The sequence below is a fragment of the Alexandromys fortis genome, unplaced genomic scaffold (genome assembly GCF_014885135.2).
Source record: "Alexandromys fortis isolate MF-2015 unplaced genomic scaffold, M_Fortis_MF-2015_v1.1 scaffold_258, whole genome shotgun sequence".
NCBI classification, from domain to species: domain Eukaryota; kingdom Metazoa; phylum Chordata; class Mammalia; order Rodentia; family Cricetidae; genus Alexandromys; species Alexandromys fortis.
The window spans coordinates 726,922-742,365 of record NW_026068132.1 but is presented as its reverse complement, the minus strand read 5'-3'; positions in this window follow the sequence as shown (position 1 = coordinate 742,365).

Here is a 15,444-nt window from a genome sequence, read left to right as displayed (position 1 = left end):
GAAAAGCGGGGGAGGCAGAGAGAGGGGAAGGAGAGGGAGGCACCAGGGAGAAAAATCCGCCACACTTGTAAGAGGGGACAGTACAAATGGGAGCTACAAAAGGCTACCCTTCCCATCACACAGCCCAGTGTCACATGCAAACCCTTCCCTCCGTGAACACCTGCAATAACGGTACATACAGACCAGGCTAGAGGATACGGCCAGCTTCCGCGGGGGAATGGCTGGAGGCCAGCAGGGCTCACCACTCTTCTTCCTTGGGGGTCTTAGCCATGGGGGTCCTCCATTGTGTCCTCACGGGGTACTCCGTCTGCCATTCAGTTCTCCATGCCTAAGAGGGAATGGGAAGGAGGGCCTGGCAGAAAGGAGTCTATTCTCCCAAAGAGAACATCCTTTATCTCTCCACCTAACTCCTGGCACAGCAAACCCCTCAACCAAATCAGAGGGGCACCGACAACACCAGAGCCATGCCAGGCTCCATGGGCAGTGCCATCTGCCCTCACACCCCAGCTTCCCTGCTGTCTTCCCCAGTGTTCTCTTAAAAGGCCACACTGCCAGCCCAAGCAAGTTCTCCCTGGGTAGTAGTGGCACAGCCTCCTACCTCTCCCATTCGTTCTTGGCTCTTCCTGGTCTACTCTCTTCGCCCCACTCCCCAGACTGGAACAGAGAGAACTCCTTCACAGTCCAACACTTCTCAGAGCTCATTCTGGAGGGACAGCGGCGGCGGCACACCCCCTCTCTACCGCCTCACCCCTCTGGTCCCCATCACCCCAGACCTGGGCACAAGCCCAACAGTTGTAATGCCAACAGCTCTTGTGTGCCGCACCTTCCTCCCAGAGCACAAGGACTCCTGTCGCTGCCCCCTCCACTCATCCCCTCCCATCTCCATGGGCACAAGGGTGGCAGCTGCAGTTACCAATGCCTGCATTCAGACGGCATGAAGCAACTCATGCACCCTCGCCTCTCCTCCAAGGTCCCACACCTCTCCCCTCCTTCTTCCACTCCATCCTTCTGTCCTTCTAGTTGGATGCTACAGTGGCAACTGCAATGCCAACCCCCACCCATGCCCAGGAGGCTTACATACAACACACGCATATGCGTACATGTACATGCGCGCGCACACACACATACACACACACACGGCCCCATGAGTGCCAGGCAGCGGTGGCAGACACACAGCAATGCAGTGACTGGTACCCGAGGAGGCAGCCAGATTCGGCACCTGATCCAGTACCCATTTGGGATTGGGTGGTAGGCAGGCAGGCGAAGGGGTGATGGAGGCAGGCGATGGCCCTAGGTTGGCAGCCGATGGAGCTAGGAGAATGGAGGGAACAGATGCTCTTTGCCCAGTCTCCCTCCCTCTCTCTCCCTGAGATCAGTGCCAAGCTGGGGGGATGGGGAGAGGGGAAGATGGGGGAAGGGTGGCATTTGGAGAGCTGGCAGGCTGGGTGGGGGGGAGAGCTGGGTCCGCCCAAGCTGGGCAGTGCCGGCACTGGCTGCCGCCTCTCCACTCTGCCATCTGTCTCGCTTCTCTCCCCACCCCCTTTCTCTCTTTCTCTTTCTTTCTCTTTCTCCTTCAACCATAGTAAAATGAAAAGAGGAAGACAGGGTCCTCGTTCCACCCATCCCAACCTCGGTACCACCCCCTTCTTCCTCCCCACAACTCACCACACCATACCACCACCAAGCCATCTGTGTTCTCTCCTCCTGGCTCGGCCACCTTCTTTCACTCGCCTTCACCCTCATGCCAAAACAGGTGCAATTTAAATATATATAATATATATGTCATATATATATGCACACACACACATATATATACATTAAAAGGCAACTTAAAATGAAAACTATTTTCTTTGGAATGTCCTGTCCTTCAGAGTCTGGGTTCTCGTTGCCAATATTTATGTGGCAGGCAAAGGGAGGGGACCCTGTCCTCAGCTGGTGCCCATGAATCCCATGCCAGGGAGGAGGGGTGGCTGGGGTGGGGTGGGGGTGGGGTGGGGTACCGGGAGAGCTCTCTTCATTCTGCGCCTGTGGTTGTTTCTTTTTTCCCTACCCTTCTACTTCCGGAGTAGATTCAAATATATCTAGAGTCTTCCCCACCCCCAGCCCCCCAGCCCTGGTTTCCAGGGCCCCTGTGCCCTTCTCTCCCTGCTTTTGATTTTATTCCTCGATCACCCTTTCCGGTTTTGTGTGTGTACGTGTGCGTGCGTGCAAGTGTGCTTGCATCCATGGCAGTGGGCACTGTGCCAGCCTCTACACTGCCATCTGCGATGCCTTCTGCAGCTCCGGCTACTTCTCTCTGCCACCTTCGGCTCACAACCCCCCAGCATCCTAGCTCCCCACCCCCAGTCCCCAATCATTAATTAGCTACTGGATTAATTAAATCGTGAATACTAATTAACATCCCTACAGGGCAGGCTGCCAGGCGAGGGCAGAGGCAATGAGAAGACAAGAGAAGACAAGTGGAGATCCGGAGGCAGAGAGAACACCGAGGAGACAGCCAGAAGGGACCCAAAGGAGGGACGGAGGAGAAAGAATGCGGGGTGGGGACAGACCGGGCAGGGTTGCAGGTGGACGGCACTGGCACAGAAAGTGGGGTATTAAATACATAGACGGGAATGCAACGCAGGCTTTGCACCCAAGTGAGACACAGGTGATCAACTTACCTCCGTCCCCTCCTAGGCCAGCTCAGAGACAGGAATGGGGGACTCTCCAGCGGCGTGGCTCAGTGGACAAAGGCACTTGGTGCCAAACATAGCAGCCAGAGTTAAAAATCTGAGGACCCCACGGTGGGAGGTGTCCTCTGGCCTTCACACACACACACACACACACACACACACACACACACACACCATAGCATACATGCCCACACACGTGCGCATGCATGCACACAAATGAATAAGTGTAGTAAAAGTAAATAAATAAAGGTTCCCTCTATAAAAAGAAAGAAAGAAAACCAACTCCAGAACTGTGAGTCCACAGCTATGACCTGTCTGCCTGTCCCTGGCCCGCAGACCCAGTTAGCAAATTCTCCCCAAGGCCCATGTGGAACCCATCCTCTTCTGGCCACAACAGGCACTAGGCACACACTTGGCATACATACATACATACATGCAGGCAAAACACTCATACACATAAAAATAAATAAATCTTTAAAAAACTCAACATTACATTTAAAACAAAACAACTGTTAACTGTTAGCAGTGCTTAGCCTACCTGTTCTCAAACGCATCAGGCCATGCATGGAGCCGTGTACATGCTTAGTTTATTAGCAGGGGCGCGTGTCTGCTGCGGAGCATGTTAGAGAACAGAGAACGACGTGTGGAAACCAGTTCTATTCCATCGCGGATCCTTGGGGTAGAACTTCGCTGTCAGGTTTGACAGCAGGTAACCAATTCAGTAACCTTCTGTTTTGTTTGCCTGAGACAGAGTCTTGCTATGAAGCCCAGGTTGGCCCCAAACTCAGTGCATACCCCAGGTTGTCCTTAAACGAGCAGCTATTCTCCTGAACGCTAAGATTAAAAGATCGAACCCATGACCTTGTGTGAGTTAGACCAATGCTCCACTATGGGCTGGACCTGCAGCCCTTCATTTTCCTTTCTTCACACAATGTTCTCTGCTTAGTGGGAAGCCCTGCATCAGACGATCAGGGGAAGTTTTGGTCCAGAAGCTGGCAGACAGACCCATTGTCTCAAGGAAAGAGGATTCTTTTTTTTTCTTTTTCTTTTTCTGTTATTTGTTTGTTTTTGAGATAAGGACTTTCTGTGTAGCCTTGGCTGTCCTGGAAATAATTACGTAGACCAGGCTGACCTCAAACCCACAGAGATCCACCAGCCTCTGCCACCTCAGTGCTGGGATTAAAAGTGGGCCACCACACCCAGACTGGTGAAGGGGATTCTACAAGTCCACAAAAGAACAGCATAGAGCTCCATTGTCCAGACATGAAGCAGAAGTATGAAGCCAGCTCCCAGGGGGGAAGCCTATTGCTCTGTAGGGTCAGTGTCTTTGGGTCACTATTGCTGTGATGAAACACCATGACCAAAGAAACTTGGGGAAGGAAAGTTCATTTGACTGACACTTCCACATCGCAGTTCATCATCAAAGGAGGTCAGGACAGGAACTCAAACAGGGCAGGAACCTGGAGGCAGGAGCTGATGCAGAGGCTATAGAGGGTGCTGTTTACTTTGCTTTGCTTTTTTTTTTTGTTTGTTTTAGTTTTTCGAGACAGGGTTTCTCTGTAGCTTTGGAGCCTGTCCTGGCACTAGCTCTTGTAGACCAGGCTGTTTATTTTGTTTTACTTTGTATAACAGTTCTGAAAGTCCTGGAAATTGCTCTGTAGACCAGACTGGCCTTGAATTCCCGGAGATCCGCCTGCCTCTGTCTTTCAAGTGTTGGGATTAAAGGCATGCACCACCACAGCCTGGCTTCTAAACCCAATTTTATGGAGGCATTTTCTCAGTTGAGGCTCCTTCTTCTCTGATGACTCCAGCTTGTGTCAAGTTGAGATAAGATGATCATGCACACACAGACCAAGACTTTGGATAGACTCCTTAGCAACCATCAAGTCTAACTGCCAGTCACCTGGGACTTGGGTGGGTATGGCATGTCAGTAATCTCAGCACTCCTGGGACAAGGCCAGGAGAGGATTTGTCAGTCACACGTGGCTTCTATGGAGCTCGACACACCCTCCCTTTACTGGTCTGGTCTTCCCACTCCTGCCCTGGCCTTCTCCTGCCATTGGGCCCTGAGCATCTGGGAGCCTCAGGAGACTACCACTCACCCTGTAGGGAAGTGAGCCATCACAGGAGCTATGCAGCACACAGTGCCCCCAACTCTTCTGAGGTCCAGAACCTTGTTCTAGCTGCCTTTGCCCTCTCTTCTGGACTGTTCTCATATTACACAGCGCTGCTATGCTATGAACCTGGCTTCCTCTTCTATCACAGCCTCAATCCCGTGCCGTCTCGAGACTCAGGCACCTCCAGGGACATTCCTAGAGAGTTTCCCTGCTGTGTTCGGTTTGCCCCATCCCTGAGGCCCTTAACCTCTACCTCAGGATAATCTCTCTCTCCCTCTGTGTGTGTGTGTGTGGTATGTATGTGATTTTGCCTGCATGTATGCATGCATGTGTACCGTGTGTGTGCCTGGGGCCCAAGGAGGCCAGAAGATGGCACTGGATCCTCTGGGACTGGATGTTACAGACAGTGGTGAGCTAAACATATGTGCGGAGACCCAAACCTGGGTCCTCTGCAAAAGCAGTAAGTGTTCTAACCCGCAGAGCCGTTCCTCCAGGGCCAAGATAAACTGGGTGGTGGTGGCACACACTTTTTGTCTCAACACTCGGGAGGCAGAGGTGGGCGGATCTCTGTGAGTTCAAGGCCAGCCTGGTCTACAGAGTGAATTCCAGGACAGCCAGGACTACACAGCGAACCCCTGTCTCACATCAGCTCGGACGTGTGACCCACTGGCGTGAAGAGACTCTAAGCCAGGCCTCCATGAACTTCTGAACATCACTCTCACGCAACCCACTTCCCTACTGCCATCTTTTTTTTTTTTCCTTTGGCCCCCTCGTGGATAAAGGGGACAAAGTAAAGTTCCTTTTCCAATCAGAGAAAGTGAGAGAGAAAAAAACCTAGACATTTTCACAGGATATAGTTGTTTGTTCTACGCACACACAAAGACACAGTTTTCACTGTCTCCCTCTGCATCTCTGTGCTAGCCCCGAGCATGCTAGCAAGAACAACAGAAAGAAAACCAAGCCTCTCTCTTGAGACTCCCCACTTTCTGCAACTCATTTTTTGAGGAGCCCCATGCCTGTACACCCAGGGCGCACCTGGCTTTCTTTTTTCTAAAAACAAAAAGAAAGAAGAAAGAAAGAAAGAAAGAAAGAAAGAAAGAAAGAAAGAAAGAAAGAAAGAAAGAAAGAAAACTACAGGAGATCTGCAGAGACAGCTGGACGGGTAAGCACTTGCTGCACGAGCATGAGACTCTGTTTCCTATCTCTGTTACCATGGAAGAAGCTAGGCATGGCCCCACACACCTTTCACCCCAGTGTTGTGAGTGGGCAGAAACAGAAGGACCCCTGGGTTTGCTGGATGCTAGCCCATTCAGTGAGAGACCCTGTCTTGACACTTGACAGAATAAGGTCAAAAGTCACACACACACACACACACACACACACACACACACACACAATGGTGGAGAGCATGATGTCAAGGGCTCTACCAAAAACCACAACCCCACCTTCAGAACATAGGTTTTTGTTTTGTTTTGTTTTATTCTTTTCTTGTTTTGTTTTGTTTAGACAAGGTTTCTCTCCCCTAGTTTTTAAAGAAAGCTATCTTTGCTGAACCTTCTCCTGTCACTGAGAAGGAAAAGCCCAGCTTGCTAGAATCATGGTCCAACCCAGCTCACTTTCCCTTCCAGAGCCTGCTTCTCTCTCTGGCACCTCAGCACTGTGCCATCAGCAGCAGCAGAGGCAGGACAGGGCTACAGACAACTGATGGCAACTGAGTTACCGACAAACACAGCCAAAGCTGGCCAGCTCCCTGCCACGGTGGCAGTCCGCTACCAAATTCAGTATCCATACACTGTATACATTTTCTTCTGGAACCTGCTCTCTGCCTAACAAGTATTCTCTAAGCTTCCTACTGTCAGTGGCGAAGAAGAGGGGGAGGCTGGCCAGGGATGGATGGCCAAGCCAGGTGAACATGGAGCCCATCACTTCTAGAGATTCCCAGCATGAACTGCCTACTTTCACCCTCCCACCCAGATAGGCACCCATGTTAGGGTTTTTGCACTAGCTTCCCTCTGGGCATTTCCCATATAACTATACAGCCAGCCAACTGCCTTCCTGCTCTTTGTTGGCTGTGATGACTTTTCTTTGTGGTCAACTTTTAGAAGAACATTTGGAATGAACTACAATTCAGAAATGGAGGGCACACCAGTGAGGTTTTTTCTTTCTTTCTTTTCTTTTCTTTTCTTTTCTTTTTTTTTTTTTTTTGACTTGGTTTGAAGTAGGTGAATCCACATCTCCACTTCTAGTCCAGACCTCTGAAGTAGGAAGCCGGCTTTGATCCGGATCTTGAGTCAGGAAGACACACCTTTAATCTGGACCACTCCTTCTGCTGAAAGCCTATATATATATATACATATATATATATATATATATATATAGCCATGGAAAAAGGAAGCTTTGCTCTTTGCCTGCTTGCTCTTGCTTTGATAGCAAGTCTATTCCTTCACTGGTACTGGAGCCTTCTACTTCAGGATTCTAGCATCTACAGAAGACCAACCAAGGCATTGAGTCTTGTGAACTGAGCAACTTGTGGAGTTCATAGCCAGTCGTTGTTGGATTAGTTAGACCGTAGCCTGTAAGACCGTCTAATAAATCCCTTTCCTATATGTATAAGAAAGAAAGATTCATTCTATAAATTCTGTACTCTAGAGAACCCTGCCCAATACATTGGCTGAGGCCTATTCTTATCTTTCTATTTAATACAGCAATCTGTTCCCTTTACCAAATTCGCATTACATATATTATCTCCTGACATATCACATAACTTGATCATTACTTTTGCGGTCTGCCTCCTGTTTCACCTGTGACAGGCACACTACAAGGGTGAGAATCTTGGCTTTGCTTGCTGGTGTAACCCACCCTAAGCGCCAGCAACAGTGCTACACAGGAGGTACCAACAAGTATTTACTGAATGAACAGACCCCAGACTGTAACATGTCTGCTTGGGCAGACTAGTCTGTTTAGTTCACTATCTGGGATTGGGAGCAAAGAGAGAGATGAGGTATGGCTCAGGGTTCTGTGTTCCAGAAAAGTGGGTGGCTTCTCTAGAAGCCCCCCACCCTCTTCTCTTCATAGAGGCTTCAGACATGGCCAACAGCAGGTGCTGGAGAATGGGGAGAATGTTTTCTAATGAACTTAACCTCCTTCTCCATTTGCATCCAGGGAGGTTGTTTACTCCTTCATGGACTCCAGCCTTCAACTCTGGGTCAGACGGAAAAAAGCTTCCAGAGCCAAGGAACTCTCACTTGAATAAGCATAAAGAATCACCTGATAGTGCCGGGGAGATGACTTAGCAATTCAGAAGACCTAGCTGCTCTTCCAGAAGACCTAGGTTCAATTCGCAGTACTCACTTGGCAGCTCACAATTGTCTGTAACTCTATTTCCAGGTGATTTGACACCCTTGCACAGACATACGTGCAGGAAAAATGTCAGTGCACTTAAAAATAAATAAATCTTGAGAGAAAGAGAGAGAGAGAGGGAAGAAAGAAAGAAAGAAAGAATTATCTCCTGATAATGTAAAGGTTTAGAGTATTTGTTGCTCTTCCAGAGGACCCAGGTTCAATTCCCAGCACCACATAGTAGCTCACAACAGTCCATAACTTCCCTGCCAAGGGGTCTGGTACCCTCTTCTGTCCTCCTCAGGCACCAAGCATATATGTGGTACACATACATACAAGCAGGTGAAACATACACACACACACACATAATAAATCTTAAAAAAGAATTGTCTGATAAGGGTCAGTGCTATGGCTCAGTGGATAAAGGTGCTTGCTGTCAAGCCTGAAGAAATGACCTGAATCTGAATCTCAGAACCCACATGGTAGAAGGAGAGGACTGACTCCTGCAGGTACACGTGTGACACACAAGAGTGCAAACATTCGATACGCAGAAATAAGTAAATAAACATAAGTGTTATATGTAGCAGCAGGCTGCTTGTTTGTTTCTGGCTTTTTAGCCCCAAATTAATCACACAGAAACTATATTATTTAAAAGACTGCTTGGCCCATTAGCTCTAGCTTCTTATGGGCTAACTTACATATTAATTTAATCCATTTTTATTAATCTGTGTGTCGCCACAAGGCTGTGGCTTACTGGGTAAAATTCTCAGCATCTGTCTCTGGTGGCTCTATGGTGTCTTTCTTTCTCTCCACCTTCCTTCTCCCAGCATTCAATCCAGTCCCCGCCCCCCCCACCTAAGTTCTGCCCTATCAACAGGTCAAGGCAGTTTCTTTATTAACCAATAAAAGCAACACATAGACAGAAGGACCTCCCACACCATTTCTCCTTTTCTGTTTAAACAAAAAGGAAGGCTTTAACTTTAATATAGTAAAATTACATATAACAAAGCAGTTATCAAGTAAGAATTAGAGTTACAATATTTATATCTACTTTATCTCTTATCATAACTAAGGAAAACTATAACTATAAATATAACTATAAATTTTTAACTCCATGAAAGACTCCAGAAAGATATAATATTACCTAAGTAAACAGGAAGTACATTGTAATCAACTTTCAAAACTCTAGAATTGATAGAGGTATCTCACTGTCTGGACAGTCACCCAAAGTTTTTCTGTGCTGTTGGGGCATCCATCTTTAGCCTACAAGCCCATAGTATCCAGCAGACATTTTTTTTCTGTATCCTGTAGAATGTCTTGCAGACTCTTTTATGAAGCAGGAACCCCGAAGGATCATCTCACCTTTAGGCAAGTTTAGCAGTCATTTCTCTGTGGGTTCTGCACGTCCAGTTTTTACAGCATACCATGAAACAGTCCAGGCAAGAGCAGTTTCTTGCCCAAATAGCTAACCAACTTCATAAGGAACCTCTTTAATGCCCATCATCCTCTTGAAGTAGCTTGGTACTGCCAGGAGCAGATGTGTCTCACTGTCATGAAAAGTCCTAAATTTTTAAAACATTTAAATGCCATATTCTGAAGGTCTTTGAAAGATTTGAAGAATACCTAACTAACTGAAATACATCTTTATATATCTAGAAAACCTAACTAACATGACTACAATCTTGACTATTATAGATGACTATCTATTAACTTATATTTCTTAATTATACATTACATTTTAAAATGAACTACACAAACACAATATCTTAATCAAGGGCAGAAATATGTGTATAACAAAATTGACCTTAAATTTGTATCAGTAAACCAAGATCCATACCAATGCAAATTATTCATATTCTTATCAGTTATTTTTTTTTTAAGAATTATTTGAAGCCTGGCAGTGGTGGCACATGTCTTTAATCCCAGAACTCAGGAGGTAGAGTCAGGCGGATCTCTAAGTTCGAGGCTAGCCTGGTCTACAAGAGCTAGTTCCAGGACAGGCTCCAAAGCTACAGAGAAACCACCTCAAAAAACAAACAAAAAAAAAAAAAAAAAGAATTATTTGAAAGCTGGATGGTAGTGACACACACCTTTATTTTTTTAATTAATTTATTTATTTATTGAAGATTTCTGTCTCTTCCCCGCCACTGCCTCCCATTTCCCTCCCCCTCCCCCAAAAACATCCCCCTCCCTCGTCAGCCCAAAGATCAATCAGGGTCCCTGCCCTGTGGGAAGTCCAAGGACCACCCACCTCCATCCAGTCTAGTAAGGTGAGCATCCAAACTGCCTAGGCTCCCACAAAGCCAGTATGGACACACCTTTAATCTCAGCACTCAGGAAGCAGAGGCAGGAGGATCTTTAGTTTGAGGCCAGCCTGGTCTGTAGAGCGAGTTCCAGGACAGGCTCCAAGCTACACAGAGAATCCCTGTCTGGAAGACAAAACAAAACAAAAAGAATTGTTTGATAAGTTTGTCGACCTTGCTTATTCCCAGACTGCCCTTCAGAGATCTTAATGCAAAGGGACAAGGAAAAGGCTGAATCCCGACAGCTCTCCCCTGGTTCCTGTCACCAATATGGTGGGCTACACCTTGAGGCTCTTTAGTGCAGACAACTGGAAGATTCTAAAGCAGTGTGCAGAAAAACATGCAAAGAAACTGATCAAGTAACAGGCTGGAGAGATAGCTCAGAGGTTAAGAGCACTGGCTGCTCTTCCAGAGGTCCTGAGTTCAATTCCCAGCACCCACATGGTGGCTCCAACCATCTGTAATGGAGTCAGATATCCTCTTCTGGAGTGCAGTTGAGCATGCAGACAGAACACTGTGTGCATAAAAATAAACCTTAGACACTGGTGAACTGGAAGAAGCTTGCTCCACGGAGCTGCCTCAGCCTGGGTCAGGCTGTGTCCCAGTATTTGACTCCGTGCCTTGTAATATTTGACAGCATTCTTTCAGGAACTCAATGTTCTCATCTTAGAAAACAGACAGTTAAAAAATGAGCAGGCCTGGCTCTGGGCTTGGTTACATACGACCTTAATCCCAGCACTCTGGAGACAGAGGTGGGTGGGTCTCTGAGTTCTGAGTTCAAGGCCAGCCTGGTCTACAGAGTGAGTTCCAGGACAGCCAGGGCTACACAGAGAAACCCTGTCTCAACAACATAAAAACAGCATGCCTGAAATAGTGGAAGTTACCTTCCTCCATTCGTTGTATATGAAGAAGCCTGGCATAAATGAGGAAAATGAGCTGGGCCTGGCCTCTGCTGGAAGCTCTCCAGGTGTCAGGCGTCACACAGACTCCTCCAGACAAAGGTAAAGGGATCCAATATTTCAACCCTGGAGTTTGCTGTTACACTAGGCAATGGCTCCTTTATAGGAAGATGTTCTCAAAGGAACAGAACAGCACACATCCACCAATCAGATCTCAGTCAGTGGAGAGTCTCTAGGACCTTCTAGGACAGAGGCCTAGAAGAAGGGAAACAAGCCAGAGGGGACAGGGTCATCAAGATGTCCCAATGCCTGCCGGCACACACGGGCTCTGTAAGCCTGCAGGAAGACTTCCTTTGTCTGCTCTCTGTGTCTCCTCTGTCCTGACAGATCTTCTTAGAAGAAAGCATTGTTCCTGCTCATTCCACACAGAGAGATGGCTGAGCCCCTCAGGTGTGAACCCAGTAAGGCCAGGTCCCAGGACCAGAGGTCGGAAAGGAGCCCAGCTGCCTCTTCATAAGTGCCTGTCACCTACAGTGTCCAAAGACCAGCTTCATTCCCTTCAATATGAGAAATCACAAAAGCGACTGCCTTTTCCTTTGCGTTTCATCGACAGCAGGAACACACCAACTCATCTAGTCAACAGCCCTGTGAAACGGGGGCTACTTCTGCCCATGTTACAGATGGAGAAATTGAGGCCGAGAAGTTCGCCTCTGAGAGAAATAGCTAGGATTCTGACTAGGCTGCCTGAGCTTCAGAGCCCAATTTTGCTTGCTTGTTTGTTTAGAGACAGCCATCTCACTGTGTTCCCTGGCTAGCCCAAATTCAAGATCCCCTTGCCTCAGACTATCAAGTGTTGGAGTTAACAGGTCTGCAGCACCGTGCCAGCTCCTCTTACCTATGGTGCCTGCTCGTTCTGGGTCTATAGACAGAATCTTTGCTGTCCTGAGTAGCAAACCCAAGACTAGCTCTAGGACTGGGCAGGATCTCGAGCTCCACGCTGCTCCAAGAGCAGAAAGGAGTATTATGAGGTCAGCAGGGGTGATGCACCTGCTCAGATAGATGAACCAGAAGCTCTCGAGGCCCCCAGGGAAGGTGGTATTCCAGCGGCCTACACTAGATGCTCTAACCTAGACTGGTCTTACATTTGTATCACTCACAGTCATTTCATGCACATTTAAGAAGTGTTTATACAGGGGAAGGAATTACACTAGGCCTGCAAAGGAGCGATCTCACACACACACACACACACACACACACACACACACACAAAGCTAAAAGCAAACTGTTGCTATGCAGCAGAAAGAATAAGGAAATGACATTCAGGAGACAGGTCAGAAAAGATAATTGTACATATAGCACATTAAGAAGAGCTGGGGGCTGGCGAGACTGCTCAGTGGTTAGCAACACTGGCTGCTGTTGTTGCTGCACAGGACCCAGCTTTAAATCTCAACACCTACATAGCATCCACAACTCCGGCTCCAGGGGACCTCACCTTTGGCCTCTGAAGGCACCAGGCACACACATGGATAATATACGTACATGCAGACAAAACACTTAAATTACGTAAGATAAAAAAACAATATAAATAAAAAATAATCTTAAAAATAAGAGTGAATTTGCCACGCAATATCAACACGTCAGAGGCTACAGTACAAAGACAGAGTTTGTGATGGCCTGAGCTACAAGATAACCTGTCTCAAAAGAAATAAGTTAAAATAGTGAGCTCTGGGGCCCCGGAGGCATGATCTGAATCCCAACTGTTTCTCTAAGAACCTCTTCTTGCCTCGGTTTCTCTATCTATAGTATGGGCAGAGTGGCAGCCTCTCTCACACAGCTGCTACCTCCATGAGCTACTATGACACCTGGTGTAGGGGAAATGCTAAGTGAAAGCCGCTCACTATCATGGTGGCTGCTGGGGATGGAAACAAGCTAGTCTCCAGAGGCCTGCGGTGTATAGTATAGTACTCGGAAGTCACAGAGAGCAAGCCGAACATTTTCAGCAAGGATCTATGCTGCAGACAGGGGTTTTAGGAACTAACGGGAAGAGGACAGATGTGGACAGGGACAGAATCAGAGACAGAGCTCTCAGGACATGTTGCCACTGTGAATTAAACTCAGGTCCTCTGGAAGAACAACCAGTGCTCTTAACCACTGAGCCATCTCTCCAAGCCCCTAGGTAATTTAAAGAAGTAAAAAGTAAAGAGGCCTGAGGATTTTGTTATCCGTAGAGTAGATGCCTATAATGCACTAGATTTGATACTCAGTACTTTAAATAAAAAAGGTATCTAAGGAACTTCAGCTGAAGGAGAACCTAGGAAGACAAAGGTGTGAGTAACAGAAGAAACCATGGGAAAATAATTTCAAGAAAGGAGGTCAGGGGCTGGAGAGATGGCTCAGAGGTTAAGAGCATTGCCTGCTCTTCCAAAGGTCCTGAGTTCAATTCCCAGCAACCACATGGTGGCTCACAACCATCTGTAATGAGGTCTGGTGCCCTCTGCTGGCCTGCAGGCAGACATACAGACAGAATGCTGTATACATAATAAATAAATATTTAAAAAAAAAAAAAAAAAGAAAGGAGGTCAACAGGAGGTCTCCAGGAAAGGCCGAAAATTGTGCAGCTCTTCTAGTTATCCCCTCACAGGTGTCTGACTCAGGGCATGGCTATGTTTTGTGACCTCTATTTTAATTCCATGAATAAGAAAACCATTCAACAGGTAAAGGCACCTGTGGGCCAAGCCTGATGGCCTGAGTTTAATCCCCGGAACCCACATGGGAAGTCCTCTGGCTTCTACCCCATCACACACACACACACACACACACACAAACACGCACGGATGCACACACGCATGCACGTATACACACACATGCACACACTAACACGCACGCACACACATGCACACACATACACACACGTAGGCACGTATACACACACATACACATGCATGCACGCATACACACACATGTGCACTGGGGTGAGGGGACTGGGTATCTAAATTCCTGAGTCCAAGTTGTTTCAGAGTGATTACTAACATGTACATCCTCTGGCCTTTAACAGCTACAAGCTTTGCCCAAACCTTGACTGCAGGCGTTTAGGGTCAGGAAAGAAGTTTTGTTTTAAGACTTAGGTTGACTTTCTATGTATGAGCATTTTGTCCAAATGTTCTCATGTGTAGCACATGTATGGCTGGCCCCTTTGGGAAGTCAGAAGAGGGTGTCAGGTTATCTGGACCCGCAGTTACGAAGGATTCAAGCCTCCACGTACATGCTGAGGAGAGAGCAGCCAGTGCTCTTAACCACTGAGCCATCTCTCCTGCCTCAAAGCAAGGAATTCAAAATGCTTTCCTTACCAAATGGGTAAGCTAGTCCGTTAGGCCTCCTCTCCTGAGTGTTTCCTCCTACCTGTGCACCGGGAGAGTTCCTGTTTCAACGACCTCCCTAGAGAAAGGAAAAGGTGGGGCTGGAGGTGTGGTTCTTCCTTCTTTTATTTCCACTCTGGAAACAAGCAAGCAAGCAAACAAACAAAACCTGTTTCCAAACTAAAATAGGATTTATTGTTTTCACTTTAGGGTATGGGTATTCTGCCTGCATGTGAGTGTACCATGTGCATGTCTGGTACCCCATGGAGGGCAGAAGAAGGCATCAGATCCCGGACTCCCTGACAGCCGTGAGACACCACGTGGGTGCTGGTGCTACGGAGAGAGCAGCGGGGGCCCTCAACTGCTGAGCCATCTTGCCAGCCTCTAACTTTCTCCTTTTAGAGACAGGGCTTCACTATGTGGCCCGGACGAGTCTGACCCTTGTCCAGGTAGATTCTCCTGCCCGCAGAGCATTCCCAGGAGGGAGCTGCACCTTCTGACCACACAAGGCTGATTGACTGATTAGAATCCCGGTGACTGCAGAGAGCTGAGGATGTTGCAAGCCCAGAGAGGAAAAAGATCCTGGGCCACCTTTGGCCCTCTTAATAGCCATTCCCTGGCCTCCTGTCACTGACAGACAGCTCTGTGCCCACTGGGTAAATCACTTGGAATGCACACAGAGACCTCTGGCTTCTCTTTGGAAATGTCTTCATTTAGCAGACCAGCATCATCCCCCAACCCCAAGGCTAAGAATA